Genomic DNA, 20,341 nt, shown 5'->3' with positions numbered 1-20,341 from the left:
TACCCAATAGGCGCAAACCCTACCTACCAAATAGGCGCAGGCCCTACCTACCCAATAGGCGCAGACCCTACCTACCAAATAGGCGCAGACCCTACCTACCAAATAGACGCAGACCCTACCTACCAAATAGGCGCAGACCCTACCTACCAAATAGGCGCAGACCCTACCTTCCAAATAGGCGCAGACCCTACCTACCAAATAGGCGCAAACCCTACCTACCCAATAGGCGCAGACCCTACCTACCAAATAGGCGCAAACCTACCTACCAAATAGGCGCAGGCCCTACCTACCAAATAGGCGCAGACCCTACCTACCAAATAGGCGCAAACCTACCTACCAAATAGGCGCAGGCCCTACCTACCAAATAGGCGCAGACCCTACCTACCAAATAGGCACAGACCCTTCCTACCCAATAGGCGCAGGCCCTACCTACCAAATAGGCGCAGACCCTACCTACCAAATAGCCGCAGACCCTACCTACCCAATAGGCGCAAACCCTACCTACCAAATAGGCGCAGGCCCTACCTACCAAATAGGCGCAAACCTACCTACCCAATAGGCGCAGGCCCTACCTACCAAATAGGCGCAGACCCTACCTACCAAATAGGCGCAGACCCTACCTACCCAATAGGCGCAAACCTACCTACCAAATAGGCGCAGACCCTACCTACCAAATAGGCGCAAAGCTACCTACCAAATAGGCGCAGACCCTACCTACCCAATAGGCGCAAACCTACCTACCAAATAGCCGCAGACCCTACCTACCAAATAGGCGCAGACCCTACCTACCAAATAGGCGCAAACCCTACCTACCAAATAGGCGCAGACCCTACCTACCCAATAGGCGCAAACCTACCTACCAAATAGGCGCAGACCCTACCTACCAAATAGGCGCAAACCTACCTACCAAATAGGCGCAGACCCTACCTACCAAATAGGCGCAGACCCTACCTACCAAATAGGCGCAAACCTACCTACCAAATAGGCGCAGACACTACCTACCAAATAGGCGCAGACCCTTCCTACCAAATAGACGCAGACCCTACCTACCAAATAGGCGCAGACCCTACCTACCAAATAGGCGCAGACCCTACCTACCAAATAGGCGTAGACCCTACCTACCCAATAGTCGCAGACCCTACCTACCCAATAGGCGCAGACCCTACCTACCGAATAGGCGCAGACCCTACCTACCAAATAGGCGCAGGCCCTACCTACCAAATAGGCGCAGGCCCTACCTACCAAATAGGCGCAGACCCTACCTACCCAATAGGCGCAGACCCTACCTACCAAATAGGCGAAGACCCTACCTACCAAATAGGCGCAGACCCTACCTACCAAATAGGCGCAGACCTACCTACCAAATAGGCGCAGACACTACCTACCAAATAGGCGCAGACCTACCTACCAAATAGGCGCAGACCCTACCTACCAAATAGGCACCGACCCTACCTACCCAATAGGCGCAGACCCTACCTACCAAATAGGCGCAGACACTACCTACCAAATAGGCGCAGGCCCTACCTACCAAATAGGCACCGACCCTACCTACCAAATAGGCGCAGACCCTACCTACCCAATAGGCACCGACCCTACCTACCCAATAGGCACAGACCCTACCTACCAAATAGGCGCAGACCCTACCTACCAAATAGGCGCAGGCCCTACCTACCAAATAGGCGCAGACACTACCTACCCAATAGTCGCAGACCCTACCTACCCAATAGGCGCAGACCCTACCTACCAAATAGGCGAAGACCCTACCTACCAAATAGGCGCAGACCCTACCTACCAAATAGGCGCAGACCTACCTACCAAATAGACGCAGACACTACCTACCAAATAGGCGCAGACACTACCTACCAAATAGGCACAGACCCTACCTACCAAATAGGCGCAGACCCTATCTACCAAATAGGCGCAGACCCTACCTACCAAATAGGCACAGACACTACCTACCAAATAGGCACAGACACTACCTACCCAAATAGGCGCAGACCCTACCTACCAAATAGGCACCGACCCTACCTACCAAATAGGCACAGACACTACCTACCAAATAGGCACCGACACTACCTACCAAATAGGCACAGACACTACCTACCAAATAGGCGCAGACCCTACCTACCAAATAGGCACAGACACTACCTACCAAATAGGCACAGACCCTACCTACCAAATAGGCACAGACACTACCTACCAAATAGGCGCAGGCCTACCTACCAAATAGGCGCAGACCCTACCTACCAAATAGGCACAGACCCTACCTACCAAATAGGCACAGACACTACCTACCAAATAGGCACAGACACTACCTACCAAATAGGCGCCGACCCTACCTACCAAATAGGCACAGACACTACCTACCAAATAGGCACAGACACTACCTACCAAATAGGCGCAGACCCTACCTACCAAATAGGCGCCGACCCTACCTACCAAATAGGCGCAGACCCTACCTACCAAATAGGCACAGACACTACCTACCAAATAGGCACAGACACTACCTACCAAATAGGCACAGACACTACCTACCAAATAGGCGCCGACCCTACCTACCAAATAGGCACAGACCCTACCTACAAAATAGGCACAGACACTACCTACCAAATAGGCACAGACACTACCTACCAAATAGGCGCAGACCCTACCTACCAAATAGGCGCCGACCCTACCTACCAAATAGGCGCAGACCCTACCTACCAAATAGGCACAGACACTACCTACCAAATAGGCGCCGACCCTACCTACCAAATAGGCACAGACACTACCTACCAAATAGGCACAGACACTACCTACCAAATAGGCGCAGACCCTACCTACTAAATAGGCGCCGACCCTACCTACCAAATAGGCACAGACCCTACCTACAAAATAGGCACAGACACTACCTACCAAATAGGCACAGACACTACCTACCAAATAGGCACCGACCCTACCTACCAAATAGGCGCAGACCCTACCTACCAAATAGGCACAGACCCTACCTACCAAATAGGCACAGACACTACCTACCAAATAGGCACCGCCCCTACCTACCAAATAGGCACAGACCCTACCTACCAAATAGGCACCGACCCTACCTACCAAAAAGGCGCAGACACTACCTACCAAATAGGCACCGACCCTACCTACCAAATAGGCGCAGACACTACCTACCAAATAGGCACCGACCCTACCTACCAAATAGGCGCAGACCCTACCTACCGAATAGGCGCAAACCTACCTACCAAATAGGCGCAGACCCTACCTACCAAATAGGCACAGACACTACCTACCAAATAGGCACAGACACTACCTACCAAATAGGCGCAGACCCTACCTACCAAATAGGTGCAGACCCTACCTACCAAATAGGTGCAGACCCTACCTACCAAATAGGCGCAAACCTACCTACCAAATAGGCGCAGACCCTACCTACCAAATAGGCACAGACACTACCTACCAAATAGGCACAGACCCTACCTACCAAATAGGCACAGACCCTATCTATCAAATAGGCGCCGCCCCTACCTACCAAATAGGCGCAGACCCTACCTACCAAATAGGCACAGACCCTACCTACCAAATAGGCACAGACACTACCTACCAAATAGGCACAGACACTACCTACCAAATAGGCGCAGACCCTACCTACCAAATAGGCACCGACCCTACCTACCAAATAGGCGCAGACCCTACCTACCAAATAGGCACAGACATTACCTACCAAATAGGCACAGACACTACCTACCAAATAGGCACAGACACTACCTACCAAATAGGCGCTGACCCTATCTACCAAATAGGCACAGACACTACCTACCAAATAGGCGCAGACCCTACCTACCAAATAGGCACAGACACTACCTACCAAATAGGCGCAGACCCTACCTACCAAATAGGCACAGACACTACCTACCAAATAGGCACAGACACTACCTACCAAATAGGCACAGACACTACCTACCAAATAGGCGCAGACCCTACCTACCAAATAGGCGCCGACCCTACCTACCAAATAGGCGCAGACCCTACCTACCAAATAGGCACAGACACTACCTACCAAATAGGCACAGACACTACCTACCAAATAGGCACAGACACTACCTACCAAATAGGCGCCGACCCTACCTACCAAATAGGCACAGACCCTACCTACAAAATAGGCACAGACACTACCTACCAAATAGGCACAGACCCTACCTACCAAATAGGCGCAGACCCTACCTACCAAATAGGCGCCGACCCTACCTACCAAATAGGCGCCGACCCTACCTACCAAATAGGCACAGACCCTACCTACCAAATAGGCACAGATCCTACCTACCAAATAGGCGCAGACCCTACCTACCAAATAGGCACAGACCCTACCTACAAAATAGGCACAGACACTACCTACCAAATAGGCACAGACACTACCTACCAAATAGGCACCGACCCTACCTACCAAATAGGCGCAGACCCTACCTACCAAATAGGCACAGACCCTACCTACCAAATAGGCACAGACACTACCTACCAAATAGGCGCAGACCCTACCTACCGAATAGGCGCAAACCTACCTACCAAATAGGCGCAGACCCTACCTACCAAATAGGCGCAGACCCTACCTACCAAATAGGTGCAGACCCTACCTACCAAATAGGTGCAGACCCTACCTACCAAATAGGCGCAAACCTACCTACCAAATAGGCGCAGACCCTACCTACCAAATAGGCACAGACCCTACCTACCAAATAGGCACAGACCCTACCTACCAAATAGGCACAGACCCTATCTATCAAATAGGCGCCGCCCCTACCTACCAAATAGGCGCAGACCCTACCTACCAAATAGGCACAGACCCTACCTACCAAATAGGCACAGACACTACCTACCAAATAGGCACAGACACTACCTACCAAATAGGCGCAGACCCTACCTACCAAATAGGCACCGACCCTACCTACCAAATAGGCGCAGACACTACCTACCAAATAGGCACAGACATTACCTACCAAATAGGCACAGACACTACCTACCAAATAGGCACAGACACTACCTACCAAATAGGCGCTGACCCTATCTACCAAATAGGCACAGACACTACCTACCAAATAGGCGCAGACATTACCTACCAAATAGGCACAGACCCTACCTACCAAATAGGCTCAGACATTACCTACCAAATAGGCTCAGACCCTACCTACCAAATAGGCACAGACACTACCTACCAAATAGGCGCAGACATTACCTACCAAATAGGCACAGACACTACCTACCAAATAGGCACAGACATTACCTACCAAATAGGCATAGACCCTACCTACCAAATAGGCTCAGACCCTACCTACCAAATAGGCGCAGACCCTACCTACCAAATAGGCACAGACACTACCTACCAAATAGGCACAGACACTACCTACCAAATAGGCACAGACACTACCTACCAAATAGGCACAGACACTACCTACCAAATAGGCACAGACACTACCTACCAAATAGGCTCAGACCCTACCTACAAAATAGGCACAGACACTACCTACCAAATAGGCACAGACACTACCTACCAAATAGGTGCAGACCCTACCTACCAAATAGGCACAGACACTACCTACCAAATAGACGCAGATCCTACCTTCAAAATAGGCACAGACACTACCTACCAAATAGGCACAGACCCTACCTACCAAATAGGCGCAGACCCTACCTACCAAATAGGCACAGACCCTACCTACCAAATAGGTGCAGACCCTACCTACCAAATAGGCGCAGACCCTACCTACCAAATAGGCGCCGACCCTACCTACCAAATAGGCGCAGACCCTACCTACCAAATAGGCGCCGACCCTACCTACCAAATAGGCGCCGACCCTACCTACCAAATAGGCGCAGACCCTACCTACCAAATAGGCGCCGACCCTACCTACCAAATAGGCGCCGACCCTACCTACCAAATAGGCACAGACACTACCTACCAAATAGGCGCCGACACTACCTACCAAATAGGCACAGACACTACCTACCAAATAGGCACAGACACTACCTACCAAATAGGCACAGACCCTACCTACCAAATAGGCGCAGACACTACCTACCAAATAGGCACCGACACTACCTACCAAATAGGCGCCGACACTACCTACCAAATAGGCGCCGATACTACCTACCAAATAGGCACAGACACTACCTACCAAATAGGCACAGACACTACCTACCAAATAGGCACAGACACTACCTACCAAATAGACGCAGATCCTACCTACAAAATAGGCACAGACACTACCTACCAAATAGGCACCGACCCTACCTACCAAATAGGCGCCGAACCTACCTACCAAATAGGTGCAGACCCTACCTACCAAATAGGCGCCGAACCTACCTACCAAATAGGCGCCGAACCTACCTACCAAATAGGTGCAGACCCTACCTACCAAATAGGCGCAGACCCTACCTACCAAATAGGTGCAGACCCTACCTACCAAATAGGCGCCGACCCTACCTACCAAATAGGCACAGACCCTACCTACCAAATAGGCACAGACACTACCTACCAAATAGGCACAGACCCTACCTACCAAATAGGCGCCGACCCTACCTACCAAATAGGCGCAGACCCTACCTACCAAATAGGCGCAGACCCTACCTACCAAATAGGCGCCGACCCTACCTACCAAATAGGCGCAGACCCTACCTACCAAATAGGCACAGACCCTATCTATCAAATAGGCGCCGCCCCTACCTACCAAATAGGCGCAGACCCTACCTACCAAATAGGCACAGACACTACCTACCAAATAGGCACAGACACTACCTACCAAATAGGCACAGACACTACCTACCAAATAGGCGCAGACCCTACCTACCAAATAGGCACAGACCCTACCTACCAAATAGGCACAGACCCTACCTACCAAATAGGCACAGACACTACCTACCAAATAGGCGCAGACCCTACCTACCAAATAGGCACCGACCCTACCTACCAAATAGGCGCAGACCCTACCTACCAAATAGGCACAGACATTACCTACCAAATAGGCACAGACACTACCTACCAAATAGGCACAGACACTACCTACCAAATAGGCGCTGACCCTATCTACCAAATAGGCACAGACACTACCTACCAAATAGGCGCAGACCCTACCTACCAAATAGGCACAGACACTACCTACCAAATAGGCACAGACACTACCTACCAAATAGGCTCAGACCCTACCTACCAAATAGGCACAGACCCTACCTACCAAATAGGCACAGACCCTACCTACCAAATAGGCACAGACACTACCTACCAAATAGGCACAGACCCTACCTACCAAATAGGCACAGACCCTACCTACCAAATAGGCACAGACACTACCTACCAAATAGGCACCGACCCTACCTACCAAATAGGCACAGACCCTACCTACCAAATAGGCGCAGACACTACCTACCAAATAGGCACAGACACTACCTACCAAATAGGCACAGACACTACCTACCAAATAGGCTCAGACCCTACCTACAAAATAGGCACAGACACTACCTACCAAATAGGCACAGACACTACCTACCAAATAGGTGCAGACCCTACCTACCAAATAGGCACAGACACTACCTACCAAATAGACGCAGATCCTACCTTCAAAATAGGCACAGACACTACCTACCAAATAGGCACAGACCCTACCTACCAAATAGGCGCAGACCCTACCTACCAAATAGGCACAGACCCTACCTACCAAATAGGTGCAGACCCTACCTACCAAATAGGCGCAGACCCTACCTACCAAATAGGCGCCGACCCTACCTACCAAATAGGCACAGACCCTACCTACCAAATAGGCGCCGACCCTACCTACCAAATAGGCGCCGACCCTACCTACCAAATAGGCGCAGACCCTACCTACCAAATAGGCGCCGACCCTACCTACCAAATAGGCGCCGACCCTACCTACCAAATAGGCACAGACACTACCTACCAAATAGGCGCCGACACTACCTACCAAATAGGCACAGACACTACCTACCAAATAGGCACAGACACTACCTACCAAATAGGCACAGACACTACCTACCAAATAGGCACAGACACTACCTACCAAATAGGCTCAGACCCTACCTACAAAATAGGCATAGACACTACCTACCAAATAGGCACAGACACTACCTACCAAATAGGTGCAGACCCTACCTACCAAATAGGCACAGACACTACCTACCAAATAGACGCAGATCCTACCTACAAAATAGGCACAGACCCTACCTACCAAATAGGCACAGACCCTACCTACCAAATAGGCGCAGACCCTACCTACCAAATAGGCACAGACCCTACCTACCAAATAGGCACAGACACTACCTACCAAATAGGCACAGACCCTACCTACCAAATAGGCGCAGACCCTACCTACCAAATAGGCACCGACCCTACCTACCAAATAGGCGCAGACCCTACCTACCAAATAGGCACAGACATTACCTACCAAATAGGCACAGACACTACCTACCAAATAGGCACAGACACTACCTACCAAATAGGCGCTGACCCTATCTACCAAATAGGCACAGACACTACCTACCAAATAGGCGCAGACCCTACCTACCAAATAGGCACAGACACTACCTACCAAATAGGCACAGACCCTTCCTACCAAATAGGCTCAGACCCTACCTACCAAATAGGCACAGACCCTACCTACCAAATAGGCACAGACCCTACCTACCAAATAGGCACAGACCCTACCTACCAAATAGGCACAGACCCTACCTACCAAATAGGCACAGACACTACCTACCAAATAGGCACAGACCCTACCTACCAAATAGGCACCGACACTACCTACCAAATAGGCACAGACACTACCTACCAAATAGGCACAGACACTACCTACCAAATAGGCACAGACACTACCTACCAAATAGGCTCAGACCCTACCTACAAAATAGGCACAGACACTACCTACCAAATAGGCACAGACACTACCTACCAAATAGGTGCAGACCCTACCTACCAAATAGGCACAGACACTACCTACCAAATAGACGCAGATCCTACCTTCAAAATAGGCACAGACACTACCTACCAAATAGGCACAGACCCTACCTACCAAATAGGCACAGACCCTACCTACCAAATAGGCACAGACCCTACCTACCAAATAGGTGCAGACCCTACCTACCAAATAGGCGCAGACCCTACCTACCAAATAGGCGCCGACTCTACCTACCAAATAGGCGCAGACCCTACCTACCAAATAGGCGCCGACCCTACCTACCAAATAGGCGCCGACCCTACCTACCAAATAGGCGCAGACCCTACCTACCAAATAGGCGCCGACCCTACCTACCAAATAGGCGCCGACCCTACCTACCAAATAGGCACAGACACTACCTACCAAATAGGCGCCGACACTACCTACCAAATAGGCACAGACACTACCTACCAAATAGGCACAGACACTACCTACCAAATAGGCACAGACCCTACCTACCAAATAGGCGCAGACACTACCTACCAAATAGGCACAGACACTACCTACCAAATAGGCACCGACCCTACCTACCAAATAGGCGCCGAACCTACCTACCAAATAGGTGCAGACCCTACCTACCAAATAGGCGCCGAACCTACCTACCAAATAGGCGCCGAACCTACCTACCAAATAGGTGCAGACCCTACCTACCAAATAGGCGCCGACCCTACCTACCAAATAGGTGCAGACCCTACCTACCAAATAGGCGCCGACCCTACCTACCAAATAGGCACAGACCCTACCTACCAAATAGGCACAGACACTACCTACCAAATAGGCACAGACCCTACCTACCAAATAGGCGCCGACCCTACCTACCAAATAGGCGCAGACCCTACCTACCAAATAGGCGCAGACCCTACCTACCAAATAGGCGCCGACCCTACCTACCAAATAGGCGCAGACCCTACCTACCAAATAGGCACAGACCCTATCTATCAAATAGGCGCCGCCCCTACCTACCAAATAGGCGCAGACCCTACCTACCAAATAGGCACAGACCCTACCTACCAAATAGGCACAGACACTACCTACCAAATAGGCACAGACACTACCTACCAAATAGGCGCAGACCCTACCTACCAAATAGGCACAGACCCTACCTACCAAATAGGCACAGACACTACCTACCAAATAGGCACAGACACTACCTACCAAATAGGCGCAGACCCTACCTACCAAATAGGCACCGACCCTACCTACCAAATAGGCGCAGACCCTACCTACCAAATAGGCACAGACATTACCTACCAAATAGGCACAGACACTACCTACCAAATAGGCACAGACACTACCTACCAAATAGGCGCTGACCCTATCTACCAAATAGGCACAGACACTACCTACCAAATAGGCGCAGACCCTACCTACCAAATAGGCACAGACACTACCTACCAAATAGGCACAGACACTACCTACCAAATAGGCTCAGACCCTACCTACCAAATAGGCACAGACCCTACCTACCAAATAGGCACAGACACTACCTACCAAATAGGCACAGACACTACCTACCAAATAGGCGCAGACCCTACCTACCAAATAGGCACCGACCCTACCTACCAAATAGGCGCAGACCCTACCTACCAAATAGGCACAGACATTACCTACCAAATAGGCACAGACACTACCTACCAAATAGGCACAGACACTACCTACCAAATAGGCGCTGACCCTATCTACCAAATAGGCACAGACCCTACCTACCAAATAGGCGCAGACCCTACCTACCAAATAGGCACAGACACTACCTACCAAATAGGCACAGACACTACCTACCAAATAGGCTCAGACCCTACCTACCAAATAGGCACAGACCCTACCTACCAAATAGGCACAGACCCTACCTACCAAATAGGCACAGACACTACCTACCAAATAGGCACAGACCCTACCTACCAAATAGGCACAGACCCTACCTACCAAATAGGCACAGACACTACCTACCAAATAGGCACCGACCCTACCTACCAAATAGGCACAGACACTACCTACCAAATAGGCACAGACACTACCTACCAAATAGGCACAGACACTACCTACCAAATAGGCACAGACACTACCTACCAAATAGGCTCAGACCCTACCTACAAAATAGGCACAGACACTACCTACCAAATAGGCACAGACACTACCTACCAAATAGGTGCAGACCCTACCTACCAAATAGGCACAGACACTACCTACCAAATAGACGCAGATCCTACCTTCAAAATAGGCACAGACACTACCTACCAAATAGGCACAGACCCTACCTACCAAATAGGCGCAGACCCTACCTACCAAATAGGCACAGACCCTACCTACCAAATAGGCGCAGACCCTACCTACCAAATAGGCGCAGACCCTACCTACCAAATAGGCGCCGACTCTACCTACCAAATAGGCGCAGACCCTACCTACCAAATAGGCGCAGACCCTACCTACCAAATAGGCGCCGACCCTACCTACCAAATAGGCGCAGACCCTACCTACCAAATAGGCGCCGACCCTACCTACCAAATAGGCGCCGACCCTACCTACCAAATAGGCACAGACACTACCTACCAAATAGGCGCAGACCCTACCTACCAAATAGGCACAGACACTACCTACCAAATAGGCACAGACACTACCTACCAAATAGGCACAGACCCTACCTACCAAATAGGCACAGACACTACCTACCAAATAGGCTCAGACCCTACCTACAAAATAGGCACAGACACTACCTACCAAATAGGCACAGACACTACCTACCAAATAGGTGCAGACCCTACCTACCAAATAGGCACAGACACTACCTACCAAATAGACGCAGATCCTACCTACAAAATAGGCACAGACACTACCTACCAAATAGGCACAGACCCTACCTACCAAATAGGCGCAGACCCTACCTACCAAATAGGCACAGACCCTACCTACCAAATAGGCACAGACACTACCTACCAAATAGGCACAGACACTACCTACCAAATAGGCGCAGACCCTACCTACCAAATAGGCACCGACCCTACCTACCAAATAGGCGCAGACCCTACCTACCAAATAGGCACAGACACTACCTACCAAATAGGCACAGACACTACCTACCAAATAGGCACAGACACTACCTACCAAATAGGCGCTGACCCTATCTACCAAATAGGCACAGACACTACCTACCAAATAGGCGCAGACCCTACCTACCAAATAGGCACAGACACTACCTACCAAATAGGCACAGACACTACCTACCAAATAGGCTCAGACCCTACCTACCAAATAGGCACAGACCCTACCTACCAAATAGGCACAGACCCTACCTACCAAATAGGCACAGACCCTACCTACCAAATAGGCACAGACCCTACCTACCAAATAGGCACAGACACTACCTACCAAATAGGCACAGACACTACCTACCAAATAGGCACAGACACTACCTACCAAATAGGCACAGACACTACCTACCAAATAGGCACAGACACTACCTACCAAATAGGCACAGACACTACCTACCAAATAGGCTCAGACCCTACCTACAAAATAGGCACAGACACTACCTACCAAATAGGCACAGACACTACCTACCAAATAGGTGCAGACCCTACCTACCAAATAGGCACAGACCCTACCTACCAAATAGACGCAGATCCTACCTTCAAAATAGGCACAGACACTACCTACCAAATAGGCACAGACCCTACCTACCAAATAGGCGCAGACCCTACCTACCAAATAGGCACAGACCCTACCTACCAAATAGGTGCAGACCCTACCTACCAAATAGGCGCAGACCCTACCTACCAAATAGGCGCCGACCCTACCTACCAAATAGGCGCAGACCCTACCTACCAAATAGGCGCCGACCCTACCTACCAAATAGGCGCCGACCCTACCTACCAAATAGGCGCAGACCCTACCTACCAAATAGGCGCCGACCCTACCTACCAAATAGGCGCCGACCCTACCTACCAAATAGGCACAGACACTACCTACCAAATAGGCGCCGACACTACCTACCAAATAGGCACAGACACTACCTACCAAATAGGCACAGACACTACCTACCAAATAGGCACAGACCCTACCTACCAAATAGGCGCAGACACTACCTACCAAATAGGCACCGACACTACCTACCAAATAGGCGCCGACACTACCTACCAAATAGGCGCCGACACTACCTACCAAATAGGCACAGACACTACCTACCAAATAGGCACAGACACTACCTACCAAATAGGCACAGACACTACCTACCAAATAGACGCAGATCCTACCTACAAAATAGGCACAGACACTACCTACCAAATAGGCACCGACCCTACCTACCAAATAGGCGCAGACCCTACCTACAAAATAGGCGCAGACCCTACCTACCAAATAGGCGCCGACCCTACCTACCAAATAGGCGCAGACCCTACCTACCAAATAGGCACAGAACCTACCTACCAAATAGGCGCAGACCCTACCTACCAAATAGGCGCCGAACCTACCTACCAAATAGGTGCAGACCCTACCTACCAAATAGGCGCCGAACCTACCTACCAAATAGGCGCCGAACCTACCTACCAAATAGGTGCAGACCCTACCTACCAAATAGGCGCCGACCCTACCTACCAAATAGGTGCAGACCCTACCTACCAAATAGGCGCCGACCCTACCTACCAAATAGGCACAGACCCTACCTACCAAATAGGCACAGACACTACCTACCAAATAGGCACAGACCCTACCTACCAAATAGGCGCCGACCCTACCTACCAAATAGGCGCAGACCCTACCTACCAAATAGGCGCAGACCCTACCTACCAAATAGGCGCAGACCCTACCTACCAAATAGGCGCAGACCCTACCTACCAAATAGGCGCAGACCCTACCTACCAAATAGGCGCAGACCCTACCTACCAAATAGGCGCAGACCCTACCTACCAAATAGGCGCCGACCCTACCTACCAAATAGGCGCAGACCCTACCTACCAAATAGGCGCAGACCCTACCTACCAAATAGGCGCAGACCCTACCTACCAAATAGGCGCAGACCCTACCTACCAAATAGGCGCAGACCCTACCTACCAAATAGGCGCCGACCCTACCTACCAAATAGGCGCAGACCCTACCTACCAAATAGGCGCCGACCCTACCTACCAAATAGGCTCAGACCCTACCTACCAAATAGGCACCGACCCTACCTACCAAATAGGCACCGACCCTTCCTACCAAATAGGCACAGATCCTACCTACCAAATAGGCGCTGACCCTACCTACCAAATAGGCGCAGACCCTACCTACCAAATAGGCGCAGACCCTACCTACCCAATAGGCGCAAACCTACCTACCCAATAGGCACAGACCCTACCTACCAAATAGGCGCAGACCCTACCTACCAAATAGGCACAGACACTACCTACCAAATAGGCGCCGCCCCTACCTACCAAATAGGCTCAGACCCTACCTACCAAATAGGCACAGACACTACCTACCAAATAGGCACAGACCCTACCTACCAAATAGGCTCAGACACTACCTACCAAATAGGCACAGACCCTACCTACCAAATAGGCGCCGACCCTACCTACCAAATAGGCGCAGACCCTACCTACCAAATAGGCGCAGACCCTACCTACCAAATAGGCGCCGACCCTACCTACCAAATAGGCGCAGACCCTACCTACCAAATAGGCGCAGACCCTACCTACCAAATAGGCGCAGACCCTACCTACCAAATAGGCGCAGACCCTACCTACCAAATAGGCGCCGACCCTACCTACCAAATAGGCGCAGACCCTACCTACCAAATAGGCGCAGACCCTACCTACCAAATAGGCGCAGACCCTACCTACCAAATAGGCGCAGACCCTACCTACCAAATAGGCGCCGACCCTACCTACCAAATAGGCGCAGACCCTACCTACCAAATAGGCGCCGACCCTACCTACCAAATAGGCTCAGACCCTACCTACCAAATAGGCACAGATCCTACCTACAAAATAGGCACAGACCCTTCCTACCAAATAGGCACAGATCCTACCTACCAAATAGGCACAGATCCTACCTACCAAATAGGCGCAGACCCTACCTACCAAATAGGCGCAGACCCTACCTACCCAATAGGCGCAAACCTACCTACCCAATAGGCACAGACCCTACCTACCAAATAGGTGCAGACCCTACCTACCAAATAGGCACAGACACTACCTACCAAATAGGCGCCGCCCCTACCTACCAAATAGGCTCAGACCCTACCTACCAAATAGGCACAGACACTACCTACCAAATAGGCACAGACCCTACCTACCAAATAGGTGCCGCCCCTACCTACCAAATAGGCACAGACACTACCTACCAAATAGGCACAGACCCTACCTACCAAATAGGCACAGACCCTACCTACCAAATAGGCTCAGACCCTACCTACCAAATAGGCACAGACCCTACCTACCAAATAGGCGCCGACCCTACCTACCAAATAGGCACAGACACTACCTACCAAATAGGCACAGACCCTACCTACCAAATAGGCTCAGACCCTACCTACCAAATAGGCTCAGACCCTACCTACCAAATAGGCTCAGACCCTACCTACCAAATAGGCGCCGCCCCTACCTACCAAATAGGCACAGACACTACCTACCAAATAGGCGCAGACCCTACCTACCAAATAGGCTCAGACCCTACCTACCAAATAGGCTCAGACCCTACCTACCAAATAGGCACAGACCCTACCTACCAAATAGGCGCCGCCCCTACCTACCAAATAGGCACAGACACTACCTACCAAATAGGCACAGACCCTACCTACCAAATAGGCACAGACCCTACCTACCAAATAGGCGCAGACCCTACCTACCAAATAGGCACAGACCCTACCTACCAAATAGGCGCCGCCCCTACCTACCAAATAGGCACAGACACTACCTACCAAATAGGCGCCGCCCCTACCTACCAAATAGGCTCAGACCCTACCTACCAAATAGGCACAGACACTACCTACCAAATAGGCACAGACCCTACCTACCAAATAGGCTCAGACCCTACCTACCAAATAGGCGCAGACCCTACCTACCAAATAGGCGCAGACCCTACCTACCAAATAGGCACAGACCCTACCTACCAAATAGGCGCAGACCCTACCTACCAAATAGGCTCAGACACTACCTACCAAATAGGCGCAGACCCTACCTACCAAATAGGCACAGACACTACCTACCAAATAGGCTCAGACACTACCTACCAAATAGGCGCAGACCCTACCTACCAAATAGGCACAGACCCTACCTACCAAATAGGCGCAAACCTACCTACCAAATAGGCGCCGAACCTACCTACCAAATAGGCACAGACCCTACCTACCAAATAGGCACAGACCCTACCTACCAAATAGGCACAGACCCTACCTACCAAATAGGCACAGACCCTACCTACCAAATAGGCGCAGACCCTACCTACCAAATAGGCGCAGACCCTACCTACCAAATAGGCTCAGACACTACCTACCAAATAGGCACAGACACTACCTACCAAATAGGCACAGACCCTACCTACCAAATAGGCGCCGCCCCTACCTACCAAATAGGCTCAGACCCTACCTACCAAATAGGCGCAGACCCTACCTACCAAATAGGCTCAGACCCTACCTACCAAATAGGCTCAGACCCTACCTACCAAATAGGCGCCGCCCCTACCTACCAAATAGGCACAGACACTACCTACCAAATAGGCACCGACCCTACCTACCAAATAGGCACAGACACTACCTACCAAATAGGCACAGACCCTACCTACCAAATAGGCACAGACCCTACCAACCAAATAGGCGCAGACCCTACCTACCAAATAGGCACAGACCCTACCTACCAAATAGGCGCCGCCCCTACCTACCAAATAGGCACAGACACTACCTACCAAATAGGCGCCGCCCCTACCTACCAAATAGGCTCAGACCCTACCTACCAAATAGGCACAGACACTACCTACCAAATAGGCACAGACCCTACCTACCAAATAGGCTCAGACCCTACCTACCAAATAGGCGCAGACCCTACCTACCAAATAGGCGCAGACCCTACCTACCAAATAGGCACAGACCCTACCTACCAAATAGGCGCAGACCCTACCTACCAAATAGGCTCAGACACTACCTACCAAATAGGCGCAGACCCTACCTACCAAATAGGCACAGACACTACCTACCAAATAGGCTCAGACACTACCTACCAAATAGGCGCAGACCCTACCTACCAAATAGGCACAGACCCTACCTACCAAATAGGCGCAAACCTACCTACCAAATAGGCGCCGAACCTACCTACCAAATAGGCACAGACCCTACCTACCAAATAGGCACAGACCCTACCTACCAAATAGGCACAGACCCTACCTACCAAATAGGCACAGACCCTACCTACCAAATAGGCGCAGACCCTACCTACCAAATAGGCGCAGACCCTACCTACCAAATAGGCTCAGACACTACCTACCAAATAGGCACAGACACTACCTACCAAATAGGCACAGACCCTACCTACCAAATAGGCGCCGCCCCTACCTACCAAATAGGCTCAGACCCTACCTACCAAATAGGCGCAGACCCTACCTACCAAATAGGCTCAGACCCTACCTACCAAATAGGCTCAGACCCTACCTACCAAATAGGCGCAGACCCTACCTACCAAATAGGCACAGACACTACCTACCAAATAGGCACCGACCCTACCTACCAAATAGGCGCAGACCCTACCTACCAAATAGGCGCAGACCCTACCTACCAAATCGGCGCAGACCCTACCTACCAAATAGGCGCAGACCCTACCTACCAAATAGGCGCAGACCCTACCTACCAAATAGGCACCGACCCTACTTACCAAATAGGCGCAGACCCTACCTACCAAATAGGCGCAAACCTACCTACCAAATAGGCTCAGACCCTACCTACCAAATAGGCTCAGACCCTACCTACCAAATAGGCACCGACCCTACTTACCAAATAGGCGCAGACCCTACCTACCAAATAGGCGCAAACCTACCTACCAAATAGGCACCGACCCTACCTACCAAATAGGCTCTGACCCTACCTACCAAATAGGCACCGACCCTACTTACCAAATAGGCGCAGACCCTACCTACCAAATAGGCACAGACCCTACCTACCAAATAGGCGCAGACACTACCTACCAAATAGGCGCAGACCCTACCTACCAAATAGGCTCAGACCCTACCTACCAAATAGGCTCAGACCCTACCTACCAAATAGGCGCCGCCCCTACCTACCAAATAGGCACAGACACTACCTACCAAATAGGCACCGACCCTACCTACCAAATAGGCGCAGACCCTACCTACCAAATAGGCGCAGACCCTACCTACCAAATCGGCGCAGACCCTACCTACCAAATAGGCGCAGACCCTACCTACCAAATAGGCGCAGACCCTACCTACCAAATAGGCACCGACCCTACTTACCAAATAGGCGCAGACCCTACCTACCAAATAGGCGCAAACCTACCTACCAAATAGGCTCAGACCCTACCTACCAAATAGGCTCAGACCCTACCTACCAAATAGGCACCGACCCTACTTACCAAATAGGCGCAGACCCTACCTACCAAATAGGCGCAAACCTACCTACCAAATAGGCACCGACCCTACCTACCAAATAGGCTCTGACCCTACCTACCAAATAGGCACCGACCCTACTTACCAAATAGGCGCAGACCCTACCTACCAAATAGGCACAGACCCTACCTACCAAATAGGCGCAGACACTACCTACCAAATAGGCGCAGACCCTACCTACCAAATAGGCTCAGACCCTACCTACCAAATAGGCACCGACCCTACTTACCAAATAGGCACAGACACTACCTACCAAATAGGCACAGACACTACCTACCAAATAGGCACAGAACCTACCTACCAAATAGGCGCAGACCCTACCTACCAAATAGGCGCAGACACTACCTACCAAATAGGCACAGACCCTATCTACCAAATAGGCGCAGACCCTACCTACCAAATAGGCACAGACACTACCTACCAAATAGGCGCAAACCTACCTACCAAATAGGCACAGACCCTACCTACCAAATAGGCACAGACACTACCTACCCAATAGGCGCAGACCCTACCTACCAAATAGGCGCAGACCCTACCTACCAAATAGATGCAGACACTACCTACCAAATAGGCGCAGACCCTACCTACCAAATAGGCGCACACCCTACCTACCAAATAGGCGCAGACCCTACCTACCAAATAGGCGCAGACCCTACCTACCAAATAGATGCAGACACTACCTACCAAATAGGCTCAGACCCTACCTACCAAATAGGCTCAGACCCTACCTACCAAATAGGCACAGACACTACCTACCAAATAGGCACAGACCCTACCTACCAAATAGGCACAGACACTATCTACCAAATAGGCGCAGACCCTACCTACCAAATAGGCACAGACACTATCTACCAAATAGGCTCAGACCCTACCTACCAAATAGGCACAGACACTATCTACCAAATAGGCGCAGACCCTACCTACCAAATAGGCACAGACACTATCTACCAAATAGGCGCAGACCCTACCTACCAAATAGGCTCAGACCCTACCTACCAAATAGGCACAGACACTACCTACCAAATAGGCGCCGACCCTACCTACCAAATAGGCGCAGACCCTACCTACCCAATAGGCTCAGACCCTACCTACCAAATAGGCACAGACCCTACCTACCAAATAGGCACAGACACTACCTACCAAATAGGCGCAGACCCTACCTACCAAATAGGCGCAAACCCTACCTACCAAATAGGCTCAGACCCTACCTACCAAATAGGCACAGACCCTACCTACCAAATAGGCACAGACACTACCTACCAAATAGGCGCCGACCCTACCTACCAAATAGGCGCAGACCCTACCTACCAAATAGGCTCAGACCCTACCTACCAAATAGGCACAGACCCTACCTACCAAATAGGCACAGACCCTACCTACCAAATAGGCTCAGACCCTACCTACCAAATAGGCACAGACCCTACCTACAAAATAGGCGCCGACCCTACCTACCAAATAGGCGCAGACCCTACCTACCAAATAGGCTTAGACCCTACCTACCAAATAGGCTCAGACCCTATCGTTTTTATAGTCCGTTTTAATGTGTATTTTTAGATGTAGTTTAAAAACCTTTAAATATTAATTCTCAAGGTTACTTTAATGCCATACACCCCATGATAACTTCGATATATTTACATAAAACCTTATGAAAAAACAGAGAAGAAGAAGCTTACATTACCCCTCCAATCACCAGAGTATACTAACCAAAGGCTTCACATGACAGGATTAACCAATCGTAACCTTTCGTGTACAAATAGTGGATCAGGTCACAATTT

General features: G+C 50.6%; 1 protein-coding gene across 1 annotated transcript in view; it reads right to left on the bottom strand.

The window, feature by feature from the left end:
• Positions 1-20,341, bottom strand: part of LOC128221770 (uncharacterized) — a 97,025-nt gene that overhangs the window by 33,530 nt on the left and 43,154 nt on the right. The gene's annotated exons all lie outside the window — the stretch shown is intronic.

The sequence above is a fragment of the Mya arenaria genome, chromosome 16, assembly GCF_026914265.1.
Source record: "Mya arenaria isolate MELC-2E11 chromosome 16, ASM2691426v1".
Lineage (NCBI taxonomy): Eukaryota > Metazoa > Mollusca > Bivalvia > Myida > Myidae > Mya > Mya arenaria.
The sequence above is the reverse complement of the archived record's forward strand: the minus strand, read 5'-3'. Positions and strand labels throughout refer to the sequence as shown.